The sequence below is a fragment of the Pseudopipra pipra genome, chromosome 5 (assembly GCF_036250125.1).
Source record: "Pseudopipra pipra isolate bDixPip1 chromosome 5, bDixPip1.hap1, whole genome shotgun sequence".
In the NCBI taxonomy this organism is placed as follows: Eukaryota; Metazoa; Chordata; class Aves; order Passeriformes; family Pipridae; genus Pseudopipra; species Pseudopipra pipra.
The window spans coordinates 26,836,606-26,857,614 of NC_087553.1; the positions used below are offsets into that span (position 1 = coordinate 26,836,606).

General features: G+C 43.2%; 1 protein-coding gene across 2 annotated transcripts in view; it reads left to right on the top strand.

The window, feature by feature from the left end:
* Positions 1–21,009, top strand: part of GRIN2B (glutamate ionotropic receptor NMDA type subunit 2B) — a 232,607-nt gene that overhangs the window by 137,330 nt on the left and 74,268 nt on the right. The gene's annotated exons all lie outside the window — the stretch shown is intronic.

The following is a 21,009-nucleotide window of genomic DNA, read 5'->3' on the forward strand; positions in this document are numbered from 1 at the left end:
CTGGACAAGCAGAGCCCCAGGTGATGGGTTTGGTCAGGGTGCCACTACAAGCCATCTTAGAGGACAGATGGGAAACTTATGTTGAAATATTCATTTTCTCTGCTGCATGTGCTAATCCTCTGCCCCTATCAACCTTCACTCCCCTCAGCAGATAAAATGTTTGCCTGCTGCTGCTCCTGTAATTATCAGCATTTGACTTTTGAACTCTTGAAAATCAATTAGCAGCATTTGTTCTGCTTCCTCTAGCCATCAGTGTGGACATGATTGCAAACTCAGACAGGCTGCTCTTAGCCTTACACCATCACACACATTAGTGCTCCCTGGGAATGGGGCCATTTGCTCTGACACAGTCAGCTACCTCAGTGACTGTAGACTCCCAGGACTTCCTAAAGTTGCAACAGGGTGGGAAATGGTGCCACTACTCTCTGCCTCATGGGCTTTCCAGAAATGCGTTCAGCCTTGATCATAGTCCGTGTGAGTTTGTAAGCTTGTGTGACCCTGTCCCTAGCTTGGGACAGAGCAGTGTTATGCCCATCCATGCTTAGGGTGTGAGAGGGACCTGCAGAAAGGAAAGAAGGATTTGGAAGAGAAAAATGAAAAAATAAAGATTTCTTTTATCTAGAAAAAAGAGGAAAGGTATCTTTGGATACCTAAATAACTGTTAAAAAAAGGACATTATGGTCAGTTACTTTTCATGCCCACAGTAGGCAGAAAGAAGAAGAGACACCTTGCTAAATATCCAAGCAGAAAGATTTCAGTTAGATATGTAGGGAGCTGTCTAATTGTTGGCATGGTGAGGCTCATTTGCTGGTAGAGGCTCATTTGCTGGTAGAGGCTCATTTGCTGGAGGACACATAGAAAAATATCCAACAGTGTGGGATCTCAGTCTGTCTTGTCCTGCCTCATAGCTGGTGTATGCAGTAAGTGATCTCTTGTGGTTCTCTGCCAGCCTACATTTCTGTGATTAGATGAGCAAGGTGAACCTGAAGAGTGTCTCATAAAAAACCGCTTAAATGATAGGAAGGAAAACCTGGGTTATGGACAAGCTGATCAGCAAAAACTTCAAGCCTGGTCCAGTAAGGACTTAATTTCTGCAAGCTTCTACCATGTACCTTTTATATGAGCAGGCAGTTGGCACACGAAGGCCGTTGTGGATGGCTGCAAACAAAAGCCCTTATGGAGGTACTTGTCACGTCCCAAAGTCTGTGGCTTTGAAGAACTGATGAACACCACAGAGATGCTGAAGAGGCTGTGGCATTTGATGATGATGCAGCCTTGGGGCCTGATCTCAAGTCTTTCTGTGCACCGAAAGAAATAGTCAGTGTAATTTCTTTGTGTGCTTCAGTGTTCCAGTGGCAAAAATAACAGGGGAGAGGGGGAAGAGGACTGAAAATCTGATCAGTATTCTTGGCTTTTAGTAAGGGTCCATGTGGCACTCACTACTGCATGAAGAACCAAAATGAATCATGTATCTGTTACATTGCTTAGCATAAGGAAGGATTTAGATTTTTTTTATTTCACTTTCTTAAAGAAGAAAAGCCTTCTTAAGAAGTAAAAATAAGACAGGAACAAGAATGTAGGGCTATAAGGTGAAAATCGCAGCTGTACAAATCCAAGCCTTCTCTGAAGGCCCTCCCCTGCCTTTGGAAAGATGACTAGATTGCGCGAGACAGTTTCTTCCTCGTGTTGTCTGGTGCCCACCTAAGCAAGCCTTTCTGATTACTTACACGTGTATGCACAGGTATGTTTACCTTTATGGGGTAGAATTTACTGCCTTTGATCAGGTTCTGCTCTGTGTGTGGAGTTTTGGCATCTTGCCTGCATGTCCAAAGAGGAAATGATTTTTTTATTCCACTGACTCTTTTTACAGTGAGACAAGATTGGATTGTTTTTGCCAATCAGTCTTGTTTTGCTAATTTCACTGTGTACATGGGGATTCATGACTCATTGTCCCTGAGGAGAAATGGCATAGGAGCTTGTTTAAACCTACTCAGAGTTAGTGACTGATTTTGTTCCCATAGAACCAGTTTTTAGAAGGATATAGCTTCACTTAGGGCAGATGGACTGTTCTGGGTTTAAGCACATATGGCTGAAATTAAAATGGGAGTCTGTTACTTGCGTTTCCCCCCTTAAAGTGTTCTTTCTGGACATTTTTCTATGAGACCACAATTTGCCAAATGCCTTACTTCTCATTAGACAGCAGGCTTGCATCAAAGAATACATATTTTATGGATACCTCACTCCCAAATGAGTGTCCCTTAGAAACCTGATTTAGGTCACATCTGATGGGTCTGTTGATGACCCTGATTCAATCAGACAACCAGATGGCTTTATTTGTGCACCTATGCTGCACCCACTGTCAGGATTTGGCCTGACTTCTCATAATTGTCCAAGATGTAACTGTATGTATTTGTGGCTAATTATGGCCATGGTGATCTTACCCTGACTCCTAAGGAGAAGGGCAGATGTGAGTGCCACACTAAGCTTTCCTTATCAGATGATAAATGGAATAATCTTTCTGAAGAAACCTCCTATGTAAGTCTGCTGGACATACTGGTCAAACGGTGTCTTTGATGGATTACTGCATCCTGCAATAATAAGCTAGTCTAGCTCTTTGACCACCAAAGGGTGTCTTCTCCTAACCACTGTATATTATGCCAGTATAAGCTGTTCACTCTCTTTGCCTCTTGCTGAAGCAGTTCCTGACTTTGTTTGCTTGAATTTTTGAGTGTATTTATATGATTCATGAGCCTGCAGAAAATACTCTGGCTCTTCTCCACCAGACCCTACTCCTTGGCTACAGAAGGGAATTCTTACATTAAAACAGTGACAGCTTCTTGGAGAGACTTTGTCTTCTTATGCAAATCAGATATTGGAATATCTGGAGATCTTTATTAAACCTGGCCTGTAGTTACAGCCTCCTGTGCTGGTATAGCTGATGAGGGTGATAGTAGCCATCTGACCTTTACTGGGGTTACCAACCTGACTCCTTGGACAGGGGAGCCCTGGGGATTGTGCCCAGTGTACTAATGTGATAACACATCCAGCCACAGGAGAAGGCTGCTCTTACTGTGATTGTATTCTGAATGAGAGCTCTAGTCTAGGACTTTCTTTCAGCTGACTCGCTCGTGCCATGCAGTGAGAGGTGCCACTGTTCCCCCTTGCCACATGTCACTGCAGTTACACATCATCATCGCTGTCCCCAGCACCCAGTTATGGATTTGGGACTCGGCTCTGCAGGGAGCTGAGTGAACACTAACAAGAAAGGTGTCTCCTACCCCAAAGTGGTTACACTTTAATTAGAAGACAAAAGGCAGCAGATGGGTACAGATGGACCAACGGGGGAGTACAAGGGAACAATCAGACAACATTAGTCAGCATGGTAGGCAGCAGTCTTTACACACCAACTGCCTAACTCTTGTGAAGGCTTTGATAGGCAGCAGGAGAATTATAACCAGCTTTGTGCAGGCTAATGGGAGCCTCATCAAGAGTGTGAAGGGCAGACAGGGAAAAGCAGTAAAGGTGCTTTTGCCTGCTTGGAGGGCTGCAGCTGAGAATGTGCAACAGCTCAAAAATACCCAGTGCTTCTGGAAAATTTCCAGTCGTCTTAACATCTGAGGGAATAATCCTAACTTTACAGAGAATCAAAAAACCTGTGGTAAGGCCACATCTTGCAATGCAGCATGAGCGGGGCTGGTGCACTAGTGCCAGGGCCACATTGCTTCTGGTCCAAACCCCTCCTGCTTTCCAGCAGCTTGGAGGTTTCCATGACATGTCAGATGCTGCTGTGTATCTGTGTCCCTTGAATCATGAGCATTTCATTGATTGTGGGAATGTCTCATCCCAGCATGTTGACAATAAACATCCACATCTTAATTCAGGTGATAGCTGAGCTGCTGTGGGAAGATGAGCTTTCAAGCATGGGTCCGGTAATTACATATTCCTATCACAACACAGGAGTAGGGATACATCCCTCCATTCTATCATCCCTGATCAGTCCACAACATTCTCAAAAAAACCCAAGAAGGTTTGTTTGATTTGGTTAGAAATGAAAAAAAAAAGTAAAAAAAAGGAACTGTAGCTATTGTTTTGTAATTTTTGGTGAATGAAAACAAATTCATATTTCTTTTTGAGTCCACACAAAATGTTTTTGGACCCAGAAAGAAAAATATGTCTTGTAAATGTAGTAAAACCATTTTGTAACATAGACCAGCTTTAATTAAAACAACTAATTTGAAAATGAAATTTTCTAAAGCTTTCATTTTGTTTATTGCCATTTTTAAGCAAAGCATGTAATTGTGAAAAATCTAAGTGATAGATGCTGACATTTAAGAATCCCCTTCCTTGCCTTCACTTCAGGCCAAAACTCTTCTCTAATTTCCGTCTGAGCACAAGAATGACCTTTTTCCCCATATTCCATGTACAAGTGAACTGACTCAAGTAGCTGTGGTCGCTTGGCTTGTTCAGCATGGAGGAGACTGAGTGGAGACCTCATGTCAGCCTACAGTTTCACAGAATCACTGAGTATTCTGAGTTGGAAGGGGCCCACAAGGATCATTGAGTCCAACTCTTCCTCACAAGGGGAAGCATGAGAAGATCAGCAGGCGCTGATTTCTTCTCCTCTTGACCAGTGACACCACATGAGGGAATGGCATGAAGCTGTGTCGGGGGAGGATATTAGAAAAAGGTTCTTCACCCAGAGTGTGGTTGGGCACTGGTACAGGCTTCCCAGGGAAGTGGTCACAGCACCAAGCCTGCTAGAGTTCGAGAAGTATTTGGACAATGCTCTCAGGCACATGGTGTAACTCTTGGGGATGGTCCTGTGCAGGGCCAGGAGCTGGACTTCAATGATCCTTGTAGGTCCCTTCCAACTCAGGTCATTCTGATACTCTATGATTCTATGACTATTTATCAGCCCAATAGTAATTGCTCCATCTGTGCGCCACTTAGGAACTGGTTGTGTCTCCTTCTACACTGGATAGATACACAGCATAGCCACTTTCACTTTCCTCTGCTTTGTGCCCTGTTGTATAGTGGAAATCACTTCAGGGAGTCTTTGGCACTGAGAAACCACACAGGCTGTCCCAGTGCCATTGGAAGAGGAAGTTTATTTCCTGTTTTTTTTGGTGGCCAGTCTGTGCCACAAAAAGGCAGCTGAGGAAAATATGGGAATTTGGGCAGCTTTAAGATCTGAAATGCATGAAGAGATGAGGGCAGAGAAAGCAAGCAGCCAACCAAACTGAGTCTGGAAAAAGCACTAGCATAGCTTCTGCTGAAGGAGACTCACAGTGAGTGAATGTGCCCCCCAGTGCCTGAGGGTGTGTTTTCATCTGTTCAGTTGCATTTGCTTGAGACTGTCTCATGTCAACGACATCTTTGCTTGGCCTGTGAATCCTTTGCTTTTTCTATTTTTACATTATCTGAATGTTATTAACTGGAGGCTCTGTTTTCCTTCTATGTGGCTTGAGAGAAGGGAGCCGATGCATATTCATAGGACGCTGTTTTTCTCTCTACTGCCTTTTTCTTTCTCTTCCTCCTCATTCTCTTCTCCATTTGATTTTGCTAGGATTTTGGCAGTTTGCTTTTCCTGGAGTAAAAGTCTGGCCTCATTGTCTTCTGAATGAATTTGAAATAAGTTTTTCTTAATATGAAATTGCTCAGACTTTTTTTCAGTAAGAAATAGCTTGTTCATTGTGTCTTTGGTTTGGTTTTTTCTATCCTCTGGTGTTGGTTCTGGCCGGCATTTCTGTGCTTGTTCTTACACAGTCCTTGCTTTGGGTTTGAACCCTGATTGTACGTGGTTTACTTGGCTTGATGCTGACCTGCATCTTGACAGTATTTTTCACTAGACCAGAAAAGTCTTTTCCCCTGTGGTTTTCTCTGAACTGTTACATGTTAACTTCTCTGCTGCTTTTCAAAGGTATTTCAGTGTTAAATTTGTGGTTATCACTGGAGCTACTCTGTGCTTGAGTTATTCTTGCTGCTCATGAACTCTGGCATGCGTTCAGTGTCATCGATTTGAGCGTACAATATGTTCAGCATCATTTGTTTTCCTTCTGACTGAACTGTGTTTTTCCCAAGTCTGTAATTTTTTCAGATTGCCTGTGGTAACATTAGATTCCAGCACTCACCCTTTCGTTGCCTTGTAGTGGTGTCTGAGTTTCTGTCACCATCCTTTGGCCTTTCTTCCTTGTGAAAAGACCTGGCATTTACTGACCTGGGTTTACTTCTAAAATGTACTTGGAGTTGTGCTGTTCTTCTGCTGAGTCAGAAGTTTGCCAGTCTTATTTAATTTCCTTCTGCTGGGCTAGCTGCATTCTGCAATGTCTCCCACCATGCCAAGCCTGGAAGGTTGTTTGACAGCCTTTTTCTTGTTCCTGTTTAAGCTTTCAACTTGGTCTGCATTTCGTGTGACAGTTTCTGGTGCTTGTTTCCCTTAGGTTTATTTCCTCAGTTCATGTACATGATAATGACTTACATTTCTATTGTTCCTTCCTTCGAGAAAGATCCTAAGCACTTTGCAAAATTAACATAGATGCAACATTTCACTATGAGTAACTATTCAGCTGCTCGTGTGGTGGAATGGGGTTAGGCTGTTTAATGATGCAAAACAGCGCTGCATAGCCATGTAAGGTAAAAAAGATGAGTCTCAAACAGAAGGAGATGAGGAATTTTTAATTAGACTCTGACCAATTTTGTCCACAAAGTCTGTTTTTGGGGAAAATGACACAGATCATTAAATACTAGGAGTGATAAGGCCTATGTCATTCCCTTTCCAGATGATAATGCCCGAGCCTCAGAAATATGGTGGGAGGAAAAAATGAGTCTGTGAAAAAACATAGTTCAGGATCAATGAAAATATTAATTAATTTTGGCCGGATATGGAGGATTTATTTTGGAAGTTTTATTGCTGTAAGTGAAAACTGACATCTTGGTGTTTTATGTAGACTCACAAAAGCCTTTCAATACCATTCAAGAGGTGATGTGGAGGAGGAAATGGCAGCATCTTCCCCCAGATCCCAGAGCCTTATTTGTCAAACAATGAGGACAGACTACTAGGCAATGGGAAAACTGCATTTAAATCACTTCTGTCTGAGTCAGAATGGAGGTTTAAACTGTGGTCTCTGTCACCTCTTATGAGAGAGGTCTAGCCTTCGGGACTGGGATTTTTTTTAAATTGAAACTCCTTTGCTAGTGAGTACTTGAAGTGTCTTTGTAGATGCATGTTTGGATCCAAATTTCCATCACTTTTATTAATTATGTCTCATAAAGAACATTTTTTTGTGTGTGTGTTGAATGGCTGAGTTTGATTAGTGGAAAATTCTAAAAACCAAACAAACCTGGGTTTAGATTGAAGCAATACCTTTATTTTATTTTTTTTAAAATTTTTTTTCTGTATTGTTCAGACCTTGCTTTGAAAAATCATTTTTTGCACAACATCAGAACATCATTTTGATCAGTGTTGGAGCATGCAGCACTGACCGTTATGAGACTGGAGAAACTGTGCACAATACAATGTTAATGCTAATAGGCATTGTAGATCCTTTTGTTGTCCCAGTAGATCCATCCTGATTTATGTAATCCTGTGGGTTTTGAGAAGAAATAGTCTTTGCTGGTAAATCAACTTATATTGGGTGCAGCACTGGACAGCAGAGGGGTGCTGCAAGTTTTCCGGTCTAAGCAGTGTCATACGACAATTTCACCATCCAAGCTGGGAGATCTGGAAATAATAGAAACAGTCCATTCTGCAGTCTGCTGCCGGAGATTAGCTCCTGCACGCTGAGTTTAACTGTTTGCTCTAAGCACCATCTGGGTGTTTTAAGAATTCAGGATTGCTCAGGTCACTTCTTTCCGGCGAGTGCTTTACTTTTGTTCTTTTTTCAGAAGTGGGAGCTATTTGCTTTCCTGCTTAGATGTGTGCTCATTTTCACCGAGGCCAAAGTTCTTTGTATTGCTGCCTTAAATTATGTTTGCTTTGTAAAGACTGCTGGGATTATGGCAGCATCTCATTTCTGTAGCTTTTCTGCCTTTGACAGGGGCTACCTGTGGACAGCTACTTTCCTCGAGCTTGTCCTGTGTAGAGATCAGCCTGCATTTGTAGTTTCCAAAAGCTTCATGCCCTGTTCCTTTTCTTACTGCTGTTTGAGGTCTTGGCTTTTGGGAAGGCTGAGGAACAGACTCATAGAGAACTCTCTGTGTCTCTGAACAGTTGTTCTCATCCATACTCTGTGTCCTGTTTCAGTCCCACAATAAGTGTATATATTTTCCTGCTCATTGCCCAGACACCTTGCTCCAGCCTGGGACTAATGGAGACACTGTCTTACAAATAAAGATTAAAAGAGTACAGTCTAGTGAAATTGGCACTAAAAACTTTCTCCATTAAGAAATCCCCTGTCTCAGATAAATACTCTGAAGTATTCCCAGGGTTTATTGTGCAATGCTACTTGAACTTTAGTTAAAACCAGTTTTCTCTGGCTAGCCTGTGTCTTACTGGACCCTTGCCTAGTTGCTGAGGGTAGATTTTTCCCAACTATATATTTTTGCCAGATAGGGAATATGATAATTTTCTGCAAGTGTTTGAAGGGAATGATCAATAAGAAAAGGAAGGACTTCTTTAGGACAATCTAAGTGAGTGTAATTAAAGAGTAATGGGGAGGCAAGGGGTAGAGCAACAGTGCCTTTAGATTTAATATCAGGAAACAGTGGGTTCCTTTAGAAGATGCAGAACAGTAGTCTGATTGACATGCTGGGAGCCTGGTTGTTGTAGTTGTTGACTGGGGGATGGGACAGACCAAATTGGAGGGAGCTGGAGAGGAACTGACAGCAGAGACATCCACCAACTTTTTTATTTTCATTGTTGCATCTCTGTCTGTGTGTTGCTCTGGAGGGTGAGCAGCACAGCCCCCTTTGGGAGAAATCCTCCCTCTGCCAGATATGCTCTTCCCCCAGAAGCCCTGCCTGCCTTCCTATGAACAGGAATGTAGAAGAAATTTCCTTTGCTTGAGGGGAGGGGGCCCAGTTTGTGCCATGACAGAGAGAGAGGGCTGAGAAGCCTGCTCTGTGCCTGCACGGGTGGAATTTTCCAGGAGCATCCCCCTCCACCACCACCACTTTGAAAACTCCAAGAAACGCAACTCATGAAAATGCATTCTTAGCACACAGCTGACATGGTCAACATCTGCTTTCCAAAGAGAGTGCTGTGAGAGATTTGAAATTGCTGCACTGTGGAAAAAAATGACTTGGGGTAATTATAGATACCTAACAATACTATTTAATTTCTTCTGCCATGTCTTTCCTACACAGTGTATCTGGTAATGCTTCAGAGAGCTGAATAATTCTGACAGAGGGCAGTGAAAGGGGTAGGTAAGGGAAGAAGAAAGTCGCTGTGATTTCAGTTAGGATCTGAAATGATGGAAATGTGAGTGAAAGATTAGATGTTTTCAAATCCTGCTCCAGAAAGAGGAACCTTGGCCTTTTTTGTGCATTGCCTGTGGGAAGAGGTAGAGGACGTGGATGATGAGGGAAACTGAGGAAAACAGGACCTCTAAGCAAAAACTTACAGATCAGGGGGAGCTTAGCATAAAGCCTCATTGGGCTGCTACTTGGCCCCAGTTCTTTTGAGCAGGCTCAGAGCCTGGGATTCCAGGGAAAGGGGAGGCAAAATTTATAAGGTTGAACCTATGACCAGTAACGAGACTGACTCCTCCAGGAGGCAATTCAGAGTGCTGAAAAGTCAGACCCCTGCTCAAAAACACCTTTGCTTCTTCTCGTAGAGAGGGAGCCTGCAATGACCAACCCCAGGCAGGCTCAAGTGAGGACAAGCCTGGGTCACAGCAAGGTTTCCTCTCTGCTGCAGAAGTGCTGTCGTTCTGTTGGCATTGCATTCCAGAGGTCCTGCATAGGCTGTGTGTCCATAGTCAGGACTCCTCCTTGTATCAAAGAGCCAGATGCAGTGGTGACCTGTCCCCGAAGAAGTGTGCACATTCCCTGAGGGCTGCTGCAGCAGAGAGGGCACCACAAGGAAGCCTTCAGAAGAGGCTCAAGTCCCAAATAGATGGACCCATGTGAAGGTCAGAACAGGGTTTAGGAGAAGCCCTCAGAGACATAGTGGTACATGTAAAGGGGCAAAGTGAAAACCATGGAGAACAGAACTGGGGAGCAGTGGGCAAAAATAGATTTTGGGGATATTAGATGTCAGTTCTAGCATCAGAGTGGAGGCACCCAGGAGAGGGGGGCCTTGAGGACTATTGAATCTTTCTGCAGAGCCCAACAGCAGGAGAAGGATGTTATGGGAGGTTGATGTTTGACTTGGCTTGCTATGCATCCAGGGTTGAAATGGATAAAAAAGTATGCAAGGTGAAGACCATGTCTCAAGCCCCTGGGATGTTGTCTGCTACCTTTCTGCTCTTGTGTTGGGTGCTGTGTCCCACCTCATTTGCTGTCTCTGGGACAAGTACAGATGTGGAGGTGAAGTGAAAGGTAGTGGAGGTTTTCTAAAGGGATGATAGAAGGTCAGCAAGAGACTTCAAGCTGAGGACTTCTCCATTAGTATGGCTTCTACTGGTAAATTGTCCCATGAAGGCAAGTTATTAGTATAATTCCACTTAGAGAAATGCACCAAAAGGGAAATAATGAAGATATTCGTATTATGGAAGTGTGACTATTATCCTGGAAAAAGCACTGGTTAAGACTTATTTGTCTATCCTGCTTGCTGGGGCTTTGTCTCAGTGATATGTAACCTGAAGAACTGTTGATGCTGATTTGTTACAATACTTAAGTGTAGGCCCTGGGAAAGAGGCCTACATGTGCAAACATATGTATTGGAGTGACTCTGGCCGAAAGCAACTTCTATTCAGTTAAGTTGCAGAAAAACCTCTGAAAGTTTTTTTGATGGAAAAGTAGTATTTCAATTAAAATAATTCTCTTATTTGAAGTGCTTGTTTTCCTTGTGACATGCTAACTTTTTGAAGAAGTCTGAAAAGTTTGAAAAGTCACACTCCAGAGTATTTTATTGCTACAAATGGGTACACATTTATTTTGTTTTATTTTGTGGTTTTTTTTTTTCTCAACTTTTTGAATACTATTTTGAAATTTTCAGCAAAAGAAGCAATGTCAGGGACCTCCTCTCATTTCTATTCAAATGGATATTTTTGTGTGTTTCAGGAAGCCAAAAGCATGAACCAGATAATTCTGGTATTAAAAAAAGAACATACTCTTAGCCAGTGTACCTCCTTCAGAGGAAATTACCATCTCTCTCTGCTCCAGAAAGTTCTGCAATGATAAATGCAAAGCTGTGCAGATGCTGATGGAATAACCAAACCTTCATTTCTGAGGAACCAGCTAGGGATGAAAACCAGTTCCAGGTCCTGGAAGTGTTCAGGGCCAGGCTGGATGGGCCTTTAAGCAACCTGATCTAGTGGAAGGTGTCCCTGCCCATGGCAGGAGGGTTGGAACTAGATGATCTTTAAGGTCCCTTCCAACCTAAGCCATTCTATGATTATGTGATTCTGTGATCCTAGACAAATCTGAAGCTGCAATCCCTATTGAGGACTTAGGAAGAATATGGTGAACATGGGCACAGCTGTGTGGCAGGAAAGACACTGAAATTATTGGAAGGGAATATAAGAATGAATTATAAATATTTTGACAACATCACAACTTTTCAAGATGGTTACCAAAAATTAAAGCAAAAAAAAGGTGTTCTGTTCTTGAAAGGCCTCCCTCACAGGCCACCCAGACACCATCCTCTAGAGCGACATGCAAAGCTTCTGTCTTTTGCTTGCTGCCCTCTGGCCTCTCCCACTTCCTTATTTTAGAAGCTACTCTGTTGCTGCAAACCAGACTATTATGAGTTATACTGATACTGTAAAAGTGGTACTGCAGTTCCTGACCCAGCCCCTCTTTCTGGGGCCCAAACACTATCTTTGTCCTTTGGTGGGACAGCAGTCCTTGCCTGGTTCTTCCTGTGAGGTGCACATGCTCAGGAAGTATTTTCATGTTCTCCTAACATTGTCCCTCCAGACAGTGCTGGACAGGATTGTTGTGCAAAGCTCAGCAAAGTCAGAACACGAAGATAGCCAAGAAAAGGGAGAAGGGATGGGAAGGGTAAGGGTTAAAACAACTCTCATGAGATCTGTGTTGAAAGCAAACTGATTGCATCCTTGATTAAAAACACATTTTTGGGGAAGAGACTAAGCCTGGGTTATTTCTGCTTGGAGTTTTGCTGTTACTGGTCATCTATTTCTGCAGCACTTTGCAGAGCAGTGAACTGAATACTGACTGCCATGTGGCCAGTCGACTATCTACCTGGAGCATAACACTGACAGCACTGGAAACTGGAATCGGCTTCAAGGATTTTCTGACATCACCCTGGCCTCTGTAGGAAGAGTAGGAGACAGGTTACCAGCCTTCTGTGAGCAGCTCTAAGAGATACTGCAAACAGCTATCTTCCAAAGTAGATGATCTCTCCCTTTTATCTGTCTGCCTGTCAGAGGGTTTCCTTGAAGGGGAAGATGGTTTCTCAGTTGCCCGTGCAGAACAAAATCTGAAAATCTCTGATTTTCTTTACCTGTTTCAACTTAGGTTTGGGAACAGGGAACCTGTGAAGGTTGTAATTACCATGATCCAGTTGCTGAGTCAGGCACATGCCTTTTATTAACACCTCCGTTCTGTTCACTTTGGCTTCAGGGTAGTTTGAGGTAATTGCTTATTTAAACAAAGGACGTTTGTCTGGGGGATAAGACCTCCATGTGAGTGTAAGGGGCATCTTTTTTGGTAGTTTTCAAGGCTGAAACTTGACCATAAGAGGCCATGAGGGCTCAGAAAAGCACTAGACAATGTTCCAATTTGCCTATTAAAGGATCCCGGACGGCAGGGTGTCCCATCAATTTTGTGTTGGACGTGTGGAGAAGAAATAGCTCCCTAGTGGTGTAAAAAAATCTTTGTTTTGGTTTGACTTGTTTTTTGTTTCCTTCTTGCTGCAGTCATTATCTCTCTTGCTACTTGTGTACTGGAGCCTGTGCTGAAGTCACAGTGAGGTTAAAACATTTCATTGAATAATGCTGATACACTGACCCTACAGAACATGTATTTTTCAGTGGTGGATCTACCTTGTGTTGTGTTTCTGGTGCAACTGAATGCCACGGTCCGAGGGGGGATGGGGCCATGACACAGCACGGACCGGTTCAGAGACAAGTTAGAGGTGCAAGTGGAATGCTTTATTGAGATATGCAGGGGGTTTTATGAATTCAGACGGGGAAAGGGCTAGAACATGGGGTGGAGCATGAGACAGACAAGCGGGGAAACAAATCGGGGTAGGGACACAGGCAAAAGGGGGAGGAACGTGGGAGGAACTGGGGAAGGAAAGGGCGAATGGTAACTGTCTCCTCTCTGCAGCTTCTGCAGCCTATCAGAGAGCGGAGCGGGGAAGCAGGGAGCAGGCAAACTCGTGGAAAGCCCGGGCATGCCCAGGCTGTGCACCGTGTAGTGTGGATACAATGAAACAATGCAATAATAACAGTAAAGTCCATATCATAAAGTCCTGTCAATTGCTGTATGTCTTTCTCCACGCCTGGAAGCGCTCCCATCCTGAATCTTGTTTCTTCACAACTGAAGGTACTGAATTTGTTCTTCAGAGCCCTCTGTGGCTTTGAATCTTCAGTATTTTATAGCTTTATGCTTCAGGCTGAATTGAAATCTGTAGATTTGTGCATGTAGCTTACAGGTGGTGTGGTCTTTGCACAGGGTGCTAGACACTGATACTGTCTTCTATGTTCCTGGTAAAACACAGGCAAAAGATTGCTGACCTTTAAGACAAAGTTGCACTGCCTGCCTGTTTGCTGAGGCTGTTTCTGAGGAGAATGGTAGTATAGGAGGGTGTTGGGTGTTTTTATTCTTTATGGGCTGTGGAGGTCTCTAATGTCGTTTTTCTGACCTTGTGTTAATTGGAAGTGTTTCCATGGATGTATTTCAATTTTACTGCTATTGCACTCGAAGAGATTGAAATAATACACAATACAGAATGGGAAATAAATAAAACTAATGATCTTATGAGGTTTGGCAAATCTTACGTCTGTGGTGCCTGGAGCCTCCTTCTTGGCTAATAAACTATTTGTTCTTCTTTCTCTATCTTCTCTTCTGGAGAAAGTGTTCTCACAGGATCTCTCTTACACACAGCGAGTACCAGGAATGCTAAGAAACGGAAGGGAGGGCAGGGAACAGCAACAACACACTCTGACTGGAGGGGATGCAGGGTAGTAGGGATCTGTGAAATGTGGAATGTACAAAGTGACAGATCAAAGGGAAGGATTTGTTGACTCCTTTGTTAATCAAGAGTCCAAAAGAAGGGGAATCAATCAGAAAATGTGGCCTTCATCTGGGTTAGGGCAATTCCTTAGATAATTTCCTTAGCAAGATGACTGATGGGTTGTGGCCAGAAGAAGTCCCAGGAACTGGGACTTGATCAATAAGGGAGGAGGAGCCCAGCAGCCTGGGGGGGCTCCTCAAGCCCCTGTGATGCAGCAGTGCATGAAGTAAAGATTCCTCTTTTTGTGCATTGTAGAAAGAGGAACCTTCTTGCCTGTGGAGGGACTGGTCCACACAGACTGATTTCATCAGCACTTGTTGAAAGGGCAGCTTCATGCTGCGGAGGCAACACTTTTCTTCCTGTTTATGTTATGGTCATCTGGAGCTACTTGCAGTTGTGTAGCCATGGCTATGGAATAAGAATTCAGATCAAAACTCCTTTACCTCTTGCAGTTTGCCACATTCACAGGAAACCCCTAAAGTGTTTTGATGCAGTTCATTAAAACTGTCTTTGATGATCCCTTTTCTAAATCCATCTGAAGGAGAGAAAATTTTATTATGATTTCCAACCTCAGTTTTTTGACAGTGTAGTTTACAAAGGGGCATATTTTTTGGATAAATTGGTTCAATATTTATTGTTCTGGAATGTAAATTTCCTCTGTACCCCCATTCCCAACAAATTAATTTACTTGAGAAAAGGAAAACTTTGACAGTTTGTAGTTCTCTGTCCTGAAGCCATGCTGAATATCAATGATATTCTGACCTGTGGCCTTGGGCAAGTGTTGTTATTATCTGATTTACAGCAGCAGTTTTTAATGCAAGATTGTAAGGTGCAGTTGCCTCTGCAAGGGTGATGCTTGATTGTTCTAGGTCCTTCTGGTATCCTTCTGCAGTATCCCTGCGGCCTATGATGGGTGGCATTAATTAGTATAGACTAATTAATTCTTTAATCTGTGCACAAACTCCCCATGAGAACCTGAGGGAGAAGAGGTGGAGCTGTCCCTGTGGCAATTTCCCCTCCCTCCCCTGCAAACAGGGGACCAGGAGTCAATTTTCCTGGCTGCTGAGGAAGATGCATTTTTGAGAAATGGCAGCTGAGATTAAACTGTGTCAAGAGAAAAGGGTGGTAGAGAGAAGTACTTTTTGAAAGAACACATTAAATCCCAAAGATCTCCTTCAGTCCAATGCCTCTGCCACTTAACTTTGTGGTGAAGACAGATCAAGGGGCTTTCACTAGTGATGAGAAATAGTGGTTTTTCTTTCAGCTGCTAAGAAACTCTACTCTATGCTGCAGGCTTTTCTGTCCATGGCTAGAAGCATAGCATCTCCACAGCAGATAGTGTTTTAATATGGGCAATAAATGATGTGGGATACTTCAGAGTGGTTCAAGACATAATGTCCCATTTTCTCAGTAACAAGGTAGGACTGCTTCTGCCTATGCTCTCTGGAGACCAAAGTGAATTGGATCTTCAGGCTGTCATTCCAGGCTCCTCCACAGATGCTGAGAACAGTTAAAAATGCCAGTGAACTTAAGTGTCCAGTGATTTGGACTTCATGGACAAGGCCTTGTCCCTTGGATATTATAAGTGTGTGCTCCCCTGGGGCCCAGGAAAAGCAGTAAAACTCTGCTGGAGACAAGCACTTTTCTGGCATAATTTTGTGTTCAAAGCTGTGTTCTTTCAGTTTCCCCTAGGCCAGGACAGTCAGCAGAGGTAGATTTACTTGCGTAATGGCTTAAACATAATTAAATGGGCTAGACTCCCATCAGTATTATGTCTTTAGGGAAAATAGACTAAGTTTTTAGTTTTGGGGTGATGGTTTTTTCCATCCTCTTTACTGTCTTGTTTTGGCTGCTGTCTGGGACTTCTATTCAATGACCAAAGACCTCGGGCAACCAAAATGCCAGGTGTGAAAGTCTAATGCAGCAATCTTGTGTCCTGCTTGACACTTCTCACCATCCAGGCTAGGTTCTGGCTTTTGTCTGCTTCTGCACCCCATACACCAAATGTAAGCCTAGAAACAAAACTCAACATGGCTGTGAACAGGGAGTGGTTGGTACTAGATGGGAATCCCAACCCATTTCCTCAGTGTTTCCAGGAGATGCTTCTGTGCCTGTATGGCAGACAAGACTTTGCATGTTACTCCGTGAGGGGCTCAGGTGAGTGCTGTTTGGTGTCTGCAGAAAGCTGTATATGTGTATATGGGTACTTGGGCTTAACAGGGTACATGTGGAAATGTACTGGACCTGTGTGTATTTCTGTGTGTGTGTTAAGAGATACTGATCCTTGCAGCATGTGTGGAACACTCCCTCTTCCTCTGTATGTGTGGGTGTACACTGCCTAAAGCCACCAGCTCTTCTCTCAGTCTTGGTTTATAACCTGTATCACAAGAATTTTTACCACTTCTTTAAATGCAAATTTCTTTGTCTTTGCTTCTTTCTAATCATTGCCATTGCAACTTTGGGAATGGTTCCTAGACCTGGGAATGCTCAGTCCTTTCTTCATCAGCATCAAGCCGTGTTCCCCATTGTTGTGCTATGACAGGAAGTTCAATAACCTGATGCTCCAGTGTGTGGAGAAGTATTTCCTAGGTACCAAAAGCATTTATTTGTGTTCCTAAATGAAAGACACTAATGACAAAAAAAAAAAAAAAACCACCCGAACTTGTAGCTACTTTTTAAAGACTCCAGATTCAAAAAATAAGACTTTCTTTCTTTCCTGGATTGTAAGCAATTTGTCTCTGGTGTTGTCTGCTGTAATTGTATCTAGTCCTCTATAAGCTCCTATTTTAAAAAGCTCTGCCATTTGGGGATCATGATGATCCAAAATACTTTTATTTTGTATGTGCTTGACCTAACATTTCTTCAAAAGTTCAAAATTATAACAAAAATTTCAAACAAAAAACCACTTAGAATTTGACCTTACTAAGTATTTTTCAAATTATATTATTGTGAAGAAAAAAACCACCTATTTCTAATAAAGATAGACTTTTTATTGCTCGTATAATTCTGTGGTTGATCAAATTTTAGCTTCGTGCTTGTTCAATGGCATGAGTGACATTTTACATCCAAGGAAATCTAGTCACAAATAGAAACGTTCTGAGTGATTGTGAGTGAATGTTCCTTGAGATTGCAGCTGTTCTTTGAGATTTCTTCTCATTTTCTCTTTTTGAATGCACATCAGCTGTGATTCTCCTGAGAGACCTGCACCTAGACATCTGATTTTCTGGAGATTGTGTTTCATCCCCAAAACAATAATGAAGATTAAGTGCTGGTTATAGCCAACATGCATGGTGAATTGGAGTGGATGCATGGGCTTGTACTGTTAGGAGACAGTCTTCTGTTGCAGCTCCGTGTGAAAATGTGTGTTGATAGATGGAGTGGGAGTTTGAATGTTGGCAGCTCATTTGAGGTGAGAGCTGTCTCTTTCTGTAAATGGCCATTGACACAAGGGAGCCTAGGATGTTTTGTAGTCCACTGAACTATGCCATAATCTATGGCAGCTCTTGATAAACTTGTGAGGTCCATTGAGGTCTGGGGCAGTAGAGTGGTCAGGATGTGGTAACAGCACTGCTCAGGCAACGGTGTGTTCTTGGTTTGACCTGACACCAATCTAAGGTCTTCTCTGCAGTCTAGGAGCTGGCTGCAGAGGATATGGGCTGCACCCTGAGGAAAAAAGGAGATTCTCTGGAAGGAAAAGGGCGATACTACAGGAGTCATACTACAAGGCATCAAAGAAGCCCTTCCTGTGCCATGCATGATTTCCTTTGGCAAGGGGAAGGCTCTTCCCTTTTCTCTCTCTCTCCTTACTTCCTCCTCTCCCACCTCCTCTGCCTTTCTCTTTCCTTCTCACTGGCTGGGTCTCTAGGAGCAACCCAGCTGGGATTGAGGTAAAACTGCAACTGGCCTCTTGTGCAGTCTCCTAAATGCCTTTTCAAGCAAGCTCAATAATTGATGAGCACCTGGGTCCTTGTCTGCACTGAAGAGTGCACATGGTATTTAGTACATGAAAAAGCTATTTTGCCCATCAGAGCTCATCACTGGAACAGCACTGTTTCCCCAGGACACCAGTTAATTGTTCTCTCAGTAGTTACAGAGGAGCTTCCTTTCTCTAATTGTCTCAGCTGCTTCACTTCTTCCAGCCTAGAGCTTGTGCCTGCTGTTGACTTCCACTTGGCACACCAGAGCACAGTTCAGACTCTTTTTCCTCCAGCGGGTTATTTCCTGAGCACTGCTGTCCAGCCTGTCCTCTGCTATAACTGAAACAAGGGCAGCAGACCTCAGGTCATCTTCTGGGTTTCCACAGCTTGGATTTTCATCCTGAAACATTTCACAACTTGTTGCCTGCCTGGGATTAACTGCTCTTATTGAGGTGAAAGATGCACTGACACAGCTGGGGTGCAGGAGGGAGCAGGAAGTCAGGGCTGGAATGTCTCAGGAGAGATGGAGAAGGGAGGAGGAGGGTGAGTGAGTGTTGTGGTTTAATGCCAGCCAACAACTAAGTACCAAGCAGTGCCTTGCTAACCCTTCACTTCTGCTGGTGGAATGGGGAGGAGAACTGGCAAAAGGTAACACTCATATGTTGAGATTAAAACAGTTTAATTAGTGAAATAAAATAAAATATAATAATAGTAATGAGAAGGGAGATAACAATAAGAGAGAAAGGAATATAACTCAAGAGAAGCAAGTGATGCACAATACCATTGCTCACCACCTGCTGACCAATGCCCAGCCCATCCCTGAGCAGCAACTGGTGTCTCCCAACCAACTCTCCCCAGTTTATATACAGAACATGATGTTCTATGATATGGAATATACCTTTGGCTTGTTCACATCAGCTGACCTGGTTGTGCTCCCTCCCAGCTTCTTGTGCACGTGCTCGCTGGCAGAGTGTGGGAAACTGAAAAGTCCTTGACTTCAAGTGAGCACTACTTAGCAACAACTAAAACATCAATGTGTTATCAACATTATTCTCATACTAAATCAAAACCACAGCACTGTACCAGCTAATAGCAAGAAAATGAAATTTATCCCAGCTGAAACCAGGACAGTGGCTAAGAACTATCATACCAGGGAAGGTGCAAGCCAGGAGCTTTACATCAGTCCCTGCTGAGAACACAGGTTGGATAGGGTGAAGAGGACAGGGTAGCTGGGGATGCTGTTCCCAGCAGGACAGAGGCATACTGACAAAACTAAGTGTGGAGTGGAAGGAAGGACTAAAATAGTTGAGATGCTACAGATGAGGTCATAAGTGCACTGACTAAACTGCTTATTTCTGTGAAGGACTGAAATGGCAGGACATGCTGCAGGCCAGGGCTACAGGATGTGAGGTCTGGTGCATGTTAATACCAGTCTCTACTCTGCTGTTAGCCTGACAAGGTAGACTTGCACAAGGGCATGGGTGAGTGTTTCCCGACATAAGGTAACGACCTCCTTTCTCCTTTTGCAGCAACACATTACATACCCAACCTGCCATATTTCTAAAGCAAATTTACAGAAAGGATGTTCTCTGAAGACACTGCACTGGATCTGTACCTGTAAAGCTGACCCAGCTAATGTCTGCCAGATACTGGAGAAATATCAATGCCTGTCTTTGAAAAAGAGCGGGGAAACAGAGGGGAAAGGAGCTTGGGAATTGTAGATTTATGGAATTACTGTTACTTAACCCTGAATCTCAGAAAGCATATGAAATGAATTGTCAACTAAACTCCTTGTCCACACCTGAGCAATAACATGAAGACCTGTAAAACTCTACTGGGATGTGTTGAGAACAAGTTATGTCAGACCCATCTAGTATCTTTCTGTGACAGGGTAACAGGCATTGTGGACAGAGGTGAAACTGAAGGTGTCATCTACATGGACTCCAGTAAGGTTTTTCTATTCTCTCATCATACTTTGTTAGCAATCTAGAGGAAGAAGGTCTCAAGGAGAGCTAATAACAAATGCATGCAAAGTGGATAAGAATGTCAAAATGGAAGGGGGCATGGACTGGGGTTCTGTGAGGGCCTGTCCTGTGCTCAGTTCAGTTCAATGTTATCTTTCACAGCCTTGGTGATGGATGGAGAATTTGCATATTGAATTTGAAGATGACAGAAAGCTGGGGGGACTGTGAATTTGTTGGAGAACAGGGTTAGAATTCATAATGGTCTTGACAAACTGGAAATACACTGAAAAAGTGTGATGTAATTCATTAGAGACAAGTGCAAACTATTGTACCTTGGCAGGAATAATAGACTACATAAATACAGTGCAGAGAAAGATCAGCTAGATCACAATTCTACAGAAAAAGATTGGGGGAAGGATAAAAGAAGATCACAAGCTGAATGTGATTGTATGTTGTTGAGAAAGAGGCAAAATGCTGTACTTGGACGTATAAATAGGAGTTTAGCCTGCAAGGCATATGATGTAATCTCTGTGCTCTGCTGGATGATGGTAAAGCATAAAATCTCTTTGCAGTTCTGTGGATAGCACTTCAAGAAAGGTCTGGACAAACTAGAATTACTCCGGGAGAAACAGCGAGAATAATCAGGGATGTAGAAAATCAGACATTCAAACAATGATTTAATGAATTGGCATTGTTTAGTTGTAATTTGGAGAACTGGGGAGAAAGGGGGAGAGACTGGACAACAGGCAATGAACTCTGAATCTCAGCACATTGGCAGCAATCCCTTTGACAGCCCTAAGTGACATCAACGACTGTGTCAGCA